The sequence below is a fragment of the Cricetulus griseus genome, chromosome 6 (assembly GCF_003668045.3).
Source record: "Cricetulus griseus strain 17A/GY chromosome 6, alternate assembly CriGri-PICRH-1.0, whole genome shotgun sequence".
In the NCBI taxonomy this organism is placed as follows: Eukaryota; Metazoa; Chordata; class Mammalia; order Rodentia; family Cricetidae; genus Cricetulus; species Cricetulus griseus.
The window spans coordinates 148,656,400-148,666,790 of record NC_048599.1 but is presented as its reverse complement, the minus strand read 5'-3'; the positions used below and the strand labels follow the sequence as shown (position 1 = coordinate 148,666,790).

Below are 10,391 nucleotides of genomic sequence, written 5' to 3'. Positions count from 1 at the left end.
TTTTTTTTTTCCAGACAGGGTTTCTTTGTCTTGCTTGAAGCCTGTCCTAGAATTTGCTTTGTAGACCCAGCTGCCCTCACACTCAGAGATCTACCTATCTCTGCCTCCCGAGTGCTGGGATTAAAGGAGTGTGACACACCACTGCCACCACCTGGCTTCACTTTCTTCCTTTTTTTTTTAATAAATTTTTTATTGAAATTAAAAACAATCTTAATTTACATGCCAATCCCAGTTCCCTCTCCCTCTCATCCTCCTGTGCACCCCACCAACCCCTCATCCCAGGCCACCATCCACTCCCCAGGGGGGGTGAGGCCTCCCATTGGGGATCATCAAAGTCTGTCACATCATTTGGGGGTGGTATCTAGGTTAAAAGAGTAACCCTTCATAGGGAATGGCCTCCCGGATTCCATTCGTGCACTAGGGATAAATACTGGTTCCACTGCCAGAGGCCCCATAGACTGCCAAGGCCTCCCAAATGACACCCACGTTCAGGGTGCTGGTTCAGTCTTATGCTGGATCCCCAGCTGTCAGACTGGGGTCCATGAGCTCCCACTTGTTCAGGTCAGCTGTGTTTCCCCAGCATGGTCTTGACCCCTTTGCTTATCACTCCTCCCTCTACAAGCACTCAATTTCAAGCTGTCCTCTTTCTCTACATAACTCAGCTCCATAAAGAGTTTCTACGGTATTTAAGTTTTGTTGACACTCACAGCTCATGATTTAACATGTAATATACTTTGTACTATAAAAGTTTTTTGTGAAAATCATGTTAAGTGTTAAATACAATTTTTGTATACTTTTGTGAGAATAATGCTCTGCATAGAATTTTAACTCCGGGAGAGACTTTAAAGAATCTATGTCTCACAATTGACTTCATATCCCAAGTTACTAATTAATTAATGACATTGAACTGGTCACCTCTCCTTCATCTTTTCTAAATTTTATATAAAATAACTTTGATCTTCATAATTTGTAGAATGATTTCTACATCTAAATTTCTACAAGTTTATATTCTTCATGTGAAGAGACATTGATGTCTTTATGAACACTATTTGAGTACTGTCTTGGAGACACTTTTCTTTTTTGGTTTTTTTGAGACAGGGTTTCTCTGTGTAGCTTTGAAGCCAATCCTGGCACTCGCTCTGGAGACCAGGCTGGCCCCAAATTCACAGAGATCCACCTGCCTCTGCCTCCCAAGTTCTGGGATTACAGGCTTGCGCCACCAACGCCCGGGCTTGGAGACGCTTTTCTAAGGTGAACATTTTTTTCCACTGGAGAATGGCCCAGTTCAGTGGCTAATTTCTTTTCCCACATGACTTAAGTATGGCCAATTATAGTTGTGAAAGTATTTCCCTCTGAGAAATTGTTTACTCGTGACTGAAGTGCTTCTCTTAATTTTGCTTCTTGAGTGAATTTTGGAGGGGAGGACTAGGGATGGGTGGAGAGGGTAAACTATAGTTAAAAAAAAACCTGATTTTTATTTTTAGGAAGTGGTATCTACTATATTGGATGTTGGGACATTTTAAAGGTGTTTAAGTTTGGTGTGTGCCTTGTAAGATTGTTGAAAATTTTTGTGAGCACTTTGAAATTTTTGCTTGTCGGGGGGAGGGGGGGTAGTTATATAAAGTTATTGTTATTTATACTATTTATTTCTGTTAAGTGGACAGATTGATTTCTAAACATTCCTAGGAATTGAATGAAGTGTGTATGCCTGTCTGTAATCCCAGCATTTGGGAAGTAGAGGCAAGAGAATCGATTCAGGGCTAGCTTTCATTACAGAGCTAAGTTTGTGGCCAGCCTCAGCTACCACAGGAGACCTTGTTTCAGGAAAACAAAGCAAAAACAAAAGTAAACAAAAACATTCCTAGGAGAGTATCTGTTTGCATGACATGTCTGAAAAATTCAGCCACCTAGAATCTGTTAAAATATGCAGGTATGACAAGGTGTAGAATTTATTAATTTTTAACTACTTTTAGATGTTTATAATATGACAGAAAATATGTTTGGGTTGTTCTTTTATTTACTGAATTTATATATGTAAAATATCTTGAAAAGGTAGTTATTTTGTTTCAGAGAAAGCCCTTTCCTCTTTGGATGTAATGATGTTTGTATAAAACATAATAAACTGGAGGTGGGAATGGAGAACTTTGGTCTTGTGTTTTTCTATTAATTTTAAAGGACTCAATTTCTTTTTGGTAATAATATTTCTAAAAATTGTGCCTGTGATTTGTTGTTCTTTTTTAACTTACATGTATTGTGTAGGCACCTACTTGCTGGAAGCTTTGGGTCCTCTCCTGGAGCTCCAGTTATAGGCATTGTGAGCTACTGGATGGGGGATCTGGGAACTGTGCAGGAGTTGTAGGCTACATTAACCTCTGAGCAATCTATCCAGCCCAAGGACTCAGTTACTCCTGCTATTTAGTCATTTTAGAAATACCTACTGGGTTTCTTTATATCTGTACTAAAAGTTAAGTAAACAAAATACCAGCTGTCTTGGGGTTTCTATTTTAGTGGAGGTTGGCAAACTGTGCCAGGGATAAATAATGATAGGGAAAAGAAGATGGGATTGTTACTTTAAACAGGTTTTTTTTTTTTTCCACATTTGGGGAATTTATCTTTCCTTTGTGAAATGGATGAGTATATCTAATGGGAACAGAATGGAAAATGCACACATATATCTCTAGTACACAGTAGGTTACGAAATGTATATATATAAAAAAAAATTTTTATCACTGTCCAGTTGAAAATACAGAAATGTACACCGAATGGGGAATTTTCTCTTTTGATTAGCATAACTGAATGAAAATAGGAATAACAAGTGGAAGATTGGTGAAGCCAATGAACCTTTTACAAAAATCCTGTTCTTTTTTTTTTTTTTTTTTTCAAGCTTTAAGTTCCTTTCTGGAGCTGCAGTTGCAGGTAATGGTGAGCTGCTGTGATTATGGAGGGTGTATGTGTATACAAATTTTGGGGAGAATTCTTGCTGTACAGCTCAGCCTTTCAATTGTTGGGTTCACAGGCATACATTCATCACACCTGGCTTATAAATCATGTATTTTAAATGCTCATTATCAAAGTCATTTCCATATTCTAGTTTATTTACAAGTTACTATTACAGATTTCTTTTTTTTTGTTGAACATCTCATTTCACATTGGAAAATGTGAGTTTGATTACAAAGCGTGAGTGACCATTAACCTCTATGCTTCAGTTGTACATCATTTACAAAGGTCACACACTATCAATCTTTCAGTACTACTCTGGTAAGTAAAACTAAAATACATCCTTATCATACAGCCTGGCATAAGTAGTTAGTAATTGTTGCTTTCCTCGTCCTCATTCCCAGTGTGTCTTCATTTATAAGAACATAAAGGATAATTCCCACTTTACAGATTGCTATAAATCCTCTAACAAATAAATACTGTCAAAACGCCAGAACTTGTAAATTTTTGGTCCTTTTGAGGCTTGTGGGATTTTAGATGAGGTAGGCAAAACGTTTCACTTTTGTCCTGGTTTTTGTAGACTGGAATATTATTTGCTAGTCTGATCAGTATCTCACAGGAGAGCGCAGTAGGATGTAACAGAGATGGAAGTTTAACATTGGTTCCACCACACCAGCAGCCCGGTTCCAGGCTTAGATGGTTGCGCAGGGAGTTTCCCATGAGTCTCCTTGGCTTGCCTAGTCCTTACAGCATCTCCCACAGTCCTCTGGGGCTCCCCTGTCATGTGACGAGGCTGGCTCTCTTCTTCAGAGGGAAACTGATGCGCAGTTTGGGGGGGGGGGCATTACGCATCCCTTCCACCCCAACTCCCGGGCTTGCGTAATCTCGCGTGAAGTGAACAGTATCTTCTCGCGAGAACTAAGTCGGGATCCCTCCAGGTCCGCCTCCGTGGTGAGGAGGAGGAGGAGAAGGAGGAGGAGGCGGAGGGAGGGAGGAGGAGGAGGCCCCGCCGCGGCCTTCGCCGCCGCCAACGGGGCTGTCCCTGTAGCTCCCGATGGAGTTTGAGGCCCTGAAACCGCCGCCGAGCTCTGCCCCGGCGAGACGAGGCGCCTCCGTCGCCGAGCCGCGCCGTCGCGGGGCCCCCGGGAGCGGCCCTTAGCGACCCCGCCCGGGCCCCTCAGGTAGGGCGGGGGCGGGCGCGTTGCGGCCGGGGCCCCGACTCCGCGGCCCGGTCCCCAGAGGTGGGGCGGGGAGATGTGTCTGCCCGGCGGCCTGTGTGTGCATGGGGGCCGCCGGCGCCCGAGCGAGGGCCGGGAACCGCGGGCCGCACCTGACACTCGGCGGAACCCGGGCCCCGAAGAGGCCGCTGGCCCCTCTAGGGCTTTCGGAGGAGAAGCGAAACGCTCAATGGCCACCTTTCTCCGACGCCGGCTGGAGGGACGCCCCTGACCGCGGAGAAGCCCACCCGGGCAGAGGCCGGCTTCTTCCTGCGCTTACCCGGGTTAGGAAGAGGGGCTTCCGAAGCGCTCCCCGAGATCACGTCCTGCCCTTCCGTTTCCTCTTTCAGCCTTGGGGTTCACCGAGACCCCAGCGCACGGATGGTGCAGGCGATCTGCGTGGTGTAAATAGGGACCCTGGCCAGACAATGCCCAGGGAGGGCTCAGCCTCCCTGGAGGGAGATGGCTGGACCAGAGAGGGTGCGCAGGGATGGGACTAGGGCTTGTGGCATGAAGCTCAGCCAGGGGTTCTGCTCTGGCTTTCTTTCCCCCTTTCGTCTTATTTTCCTTGGGGAAGCCTCTTGAGGAGCCTCTTCCACCATCTTAGGAGAATGATAGAAAGCATCTTTGTTTCTCGGAGAAACAGCTGTACTTTTCTCTGTCCTTAGCCTTCCAGAAGGACGGAGAAAAGGGTAGCTGTCATTTCCATTCTTGAAACCACCAGAGTTATAAGATACTGGCAGACACAGCCTTCACACCAAAATAGTCACAAGTAATCACAGACATAGTCAAATTCAGCGATTCTCCACCTGTTCATGTTTTTGTTTACACTCCACCTCAGTTCTTTTTCATCCTACTGCCCTCCTACTTACGACCCTTTTTAGTAATTTCTCACCTTGACCAACTGTGATTAGTGACTTTGTATCCCAAATAAAGTGTTTAAGTAATCTTATCATTTTTTATTAGTCACACTTTAAAGTTCCAGTAAAACATTTCGTTAATCTGAGAAAGCTAATAATGAATGACACACTAAAGTGATAGAATTTGAGCCAGAAGGAAAGAAACAAATGTCTTAGGTTGTGGGTCCAGTATTTTATGAAGTGTATACACAGCCTAAGACTTGGAATCATCAAGAATAGTGTGTGGATTCCCCCATTTCCCTCTTTTATCTGGTTTTTACCTCAACATCCCTGTCTAAAGTGGTTTACTAACACAGTCAATTCTTGAAAAAAATAGAGACCATTCCATCCTATTAAAGGCTGTTTTCCAGTATTACCCTTTTTGTTGTTGTCGTTGATTTGGAGATTATTATTTCCCCAAATTTCAGAGTTTGGAAAATTGCTACAAGAACAAAATGTTAAAAATATTTCCCAGTATTGTTTAGAAAAGGCAGATATCATGATTCAAACAGGCTTTTATTCTTTGAGAATCTTATTTGCAGTCTAGTTCATTATTGGAGCCTTTGAATTACTTTTGATCTGTTATTATTGTGGTTAGTCTGACATGAAAGACTTAATGTTCATTGTTCATGTTTTCTGTGTTTCTAATTTGCTGCCGACCAGTTGGCAAAAGCATTTTTCTCTACATTCAGGATTTTATATTTAAAACTAGAACTTCTGTATTGTGTGATGGCTAAGAATGCTATACATTTGTAACAAGGTTCTTTTGTTTATTAATTTGTTTTATTTTTTGAGACAAAGTCCCCTTTTATGTAGACCTGACTGTCTTGGAACTATGTAGACCAGGCTATTCTGGAACTCACAGTGATCCATTTCCCTTTGCCTCATGTGTGCTGGGACTAAAGGTGTATACCACCATGCCTGGCAGTAATAAAGTTGTAATAAGTGCTTGCTTATTTTTGATTCGACTGGGTTGAAGTTTCACTTCCTCGTGTTGGAAAAGGAAGTCTGTGGAAAATAAAGCTAATTGGAAATTAAAAATGAATTGCACTCAGTTGCATGAATGTTGTCAATTTCATCTTTGTGATTGAGTTTTCTAATTCTAACCCAGGGTGGCCTGGAACTCACTGTGTAGCCTAGGCTAGTCTTGAACTTGTCTATTCTCTTGCCCTGAACTTCCTGAGTTCTTATAGGAGTCAACTGCCATGCAGTGACACAATAATTAAATACATCCAGAACCAAAAACTTAACTGATACTTTTAGAGTCAGAATAATTAGAGGGCTAAGGAGGACTTTAGTAATAAGAAAGATAAAGTTATTTAGTGTTAGAACACATAATTAAGTTCCATAACAAAAGTATTTTTTTTCAAATCTAGCCATCTCTAAAGAAGAACTTTGTTAGTTAAAATTGGAATTTTTTTTCTGTTAGAATTCATTGAAAGTTCTATCTTATTTTAAAAACTTTGTTCAACCCATAATTTGAGGAGTAAAACTTGATCTCATCCATTTCTTAGCATTAAACAAATAGTTTTTGACATTGTGATATATCACCTTTTTTCTCCAAACTCTTGTCGTTGAGTGTGCTGAGCCATAGAATTTGCAGGTAATTTCCATTAGCTTTTGCTTGTTTGCTTGTTTTTTTAGGTTAAGTCTTACATTGTACTTCTGGTGTTTTCAATATGATTTTAAATCTAAAGCTGTGTTTTGTTTTGTTTTGCAGTACCGGGGATTGAATTTAAAGCTTCACAAACATTAGGCAAGTGTTCTACCACTGAGCCACATCCCTGACCAAAGCTAATTACTTTGTTTGATAGGTTCTATATAGGGAAGTACTAGTGTAGTCCATTTCAGTAGCTTATATAGTCAAATGTAAATAATGATTTTTTAAAAGTAACAGAACTAACTTCTAATTGTATGTTTTTATAAAAATAATTATAAAATACTATGTGTTAACACAGTGCAGTGAAAAAGTCATATGCACTCATACTCTGACTTTTTAAAAGTGTTATGGTCCTGAACTGATTGTGTAATGTAAGTAACTGAAAATGAAAGTGTTTAGCTAGTATGCTATTTATTTGGTAAAGAAGTTTGTAATTTGCATCTATAAGACAATTGTGTTACTCTTTGTATATCATAAGTTTGGGTTCACAGAAAAGAACTCGAAGCTTGGGGACTTGAGACTGCTTCAGGTTCCACTTCTGATTCGGTCTTTCCCTCCTGTGCTTTGTTTTATGCTTTTTCAATAACTCAATAGTTGTTGTCAAAGTTTGATTTAGAGCTTTTCTTTATATTTTAGAGGCTTTTATTTAGTTTCTCAATCTCTCTAGGCTTTTGGACTTTTTAATCCACTTGGGAAATATATTTAGGAATAAATACTTCTTGGTCACTATAAATGTTAGCAGCATTTGCTGGGCTGTGGTGGTACGTGCTGTTAACCCAAGCACTTGGGAGGCAGAGGCAGGTGGATCTCAGTGAGTTTGAGGCCAGCCTGGTCTACAGAGTGAGTTCCAGAACAGCCAGGACTGTTTCACAGAGAAACCCTGTCTTGGAAAAACAACAATAACAACAAAGTTAGCAGCAATTAAGATACCCAATGAGTCAAGTCATTGTTAAAATGTATCACTATAAGCCTAAATGTTCTATAAATTAATATACTTATTTCTCCATTGTTCATTTATATGCTTCTCTTAAAAATAATAGACTCTCATTTTGTGTAGTTGTAGGAGTATTTTGTAGATAAGCTTAAGAAGTACCTTTTGCCTGGCATGGTAGCACACACTTTTCATCGCAGCATTCAGGAGACACAGAGGCAGATTTCTATGAGTTTGAGGCCAGCCTGATATACAGAGTAAGTTCCAGGACAGCCAGGGGTACACACACAAACCCTATCTCAAAAAACCAGAAGACGAAGAAAAAGTACCTTTTAATAGAGAGTTGAAATTCCTATTTTGTCATTAGTGAACTATTTTAATGTGCTACATATGTTTCTGTGTTTTGGATAAAATCTTAATTTCCCACTAAGAAATGAATTTATTGGAATTTAGTGATTACAGTACTAAAGGAAAACATTCTTAGGAATCAAATCATATCATATAAGGAAAGTTAGTTCATAAGTTTACTGTTAGAATCTCACATACAGCAGGAGAAAAACTTGATAGTTATTGTCAGAGTTTGATGTCTTACTTAGTTTCTAAGTATGAACTAAACTTGTCAGCACTATTAAAAGCCCTGGTGTGTGTATATCTACATATGCATATATAATCACAGAGCTGTCGAGTGCCTCTGGAGCACTGTCCTTATGGTCTAGGGATACTAGGGAGAGTCAGTTCTTAGTTTGTTGTTGTCCCAGCAGTCTATGAGACCCTCACTCAGCAGAGGTAGCATCTATCTGAGAAATATCACTTCATGTTAGCAATTCAGAACTCCAGTTTTAGATTTAAGATGAAATTTATCTTTTTGCCTGGATTTATAATTCTGCACCCTGAAAACAACATCCATTCTTTTTCTGCATTAGAGATGTTTAGTGAAGATTTGTGCATTGTATGGGATGCTTTCTTATATAGTAAGACCTGTAAATCATGTTTACCAAGAATTTTTAATTTTTTAAAAATATTATAATACAGTAAGAGCCACTAGAGTTTTTGTGGGTTTGTCTCTCAGGGTGCTGGGGAGTGCTCGTTGTTACATGTTTTCTAGCGTGATGCTTATGACTCTTTCAAGTGTTCTGTATGTCTGATATTTGATTGGTGAACATTTGTATGCAATAAAACATTGGCTTTTCAATTACTCTAAATACCTAGATTCGTTGTTTACCTGATGGCCTTTGTCAGGCTTTTTCAGACATAAGATTTTTGTTTTTTGAGACAGAGTTTCTCTGTGATAGTCCTGGCTGTAGCTTTGGAACCTGTCCTGGAACTCGCTCTGTAGATCAGGCTGTAGACCAGGCTGGCCTCACAGAGATCTGCCTGTGTCAGCCTCCTTAGTGCTGGGATTAAAGGCATGCACCACCACTGCCTTGGCTTTCCATAGTTTTAAAATAGAAAACCTCGAGGATTTATGAATTAAATAGTATAGTTTAGATTTTGATTCTTGCTTTACTAAATGCTATGCAACTATTAAACATACAAGGAAATACATGATTCCCTCATAGTTATTTTTCTGTGTGCCTACTATAATCAGTACAAAGATAGAAATTTTATATTTCCTTTTTCTGCTTAGAATTATTTGAAGAGAATAGTGTTTTATTTTTCTAAGCCAGCTCTGTTGGGTTTGACAAATTTTGTATACAGATACACTTTTTTTTTAATTTATCTTATTTCTTTACAACTTATTTATTTACTACGTATACATTGAATGTATGCCTATAGGCCAGAAGAGGACACCAGATTTCATTATAGATGGTTGTGAGCTACCATTTGGTTACTGGCAATTGAACTTAGGACCTGTGGAAGAACAGCCTGTGTTCTTAACCTCTGAGCCATCTCTGCAGCCCCAGACACACACTTTTGTCAAAAGTATTATAATGAACTATGACAAATAATTTAGATAATTTTTTTTTAATTTTACTTTGTGGGGAGAGAGTTGAATGTTACACTGTGTATTAATGGACAGCTTGTGGAAGTTGGTTCTCTCCTTCTATAGTGTTTGTCTTAGGGATTAAGCATAGGCTATCATGTTTAGCAGCAAGTGTCATTACCTGCTGAGCCGTTACTGATCTAGACAGTATATTCTTTGCTTTAGTTTGGCATCATTCTTTCATTTATAGGCAACACCTGTGTTATCACAGTCTTGTATGTAGATTTTCAGTAACTCACTTGGCTTCTGAGGCATATCCTAACCATAGACTTACTCCTTTACATTTTCACACTGAAGTGTAAAGTGTTGTTTGTTGTGATATTGTGATGCTAGGAATTGGATTAGGGCTTCCTGCCTGCTGAGCAGACACTGTGTGACTGAGCTACATCCCCATCTCTACAGTATTGTTTTGGTCGATGGTTTCCAAAGCTTACTAGCTATTAAGCCATATAAGTATATTTTGAGGTAGTGGTTATCCAAGGAAAAACACTTCAAACTTTAAGTTTAGTAGTTTGTGTTCTGTTTTTGGTTTTTCAAGACAGGGTTTCTCTTTCTCTGTGTAGCTTTGTAGACCAGGCTAGCCCTGAACTCACAGAGATCTGCCTGCCTCTGCCTCCTGAGTGCTGGTATTAAAAGCTTGCGCCACCACCGCCCAGTTGTAGTTTGTGTTTTTTTTTTTTTTTAAGATTTTATTATGTATACAACATTCTGCTTCTATGTATATCTGCACACCAGAAGAGGCACCAGATCTCATAACAGATGG

General features: G+C 39.8%; 2 protein-coding genes across 10 annotated transcripts in view; both read left to right on the top strand.

Moving 5' to 3' along the window:
- Window positions 1–10,391, top strand: part of Dennd1a (DENN domain containing 1A) — a 1,920,886-nt gene that overhangs the window by 882,717 nt on the left and 1,027,778 nt on the right.
- Rc3h2 (ring finger and CCCH-type domains 2) overlaps window positions 3,902–10,391 on the top strand; it is a 60,349-nt gene continuing 53,859 nt past the window's right edge. For 3 of the 9 annotated variants that reach the window (XM_035446999.1, XM_035446998.1, XM_027423536.2), the window contains exons 1-2: window positions 3,902–4,118; window positions 6,774–6,809. The gene's annotated coding sequence lies outside the window, so the exon portion shown is untranslated. Of the gene's footprint in view, window positions 4,119–4,184; window positions 4,439–4,651; window positions 6,657–6,773; window positions 6,810–10,391 lie in introns of those variants that run through there. The other 6 variants (XM_027423535.2, XM_027423537.2, XM_027423531.2 and 3 more) reach the window with 5 other exon arrangements.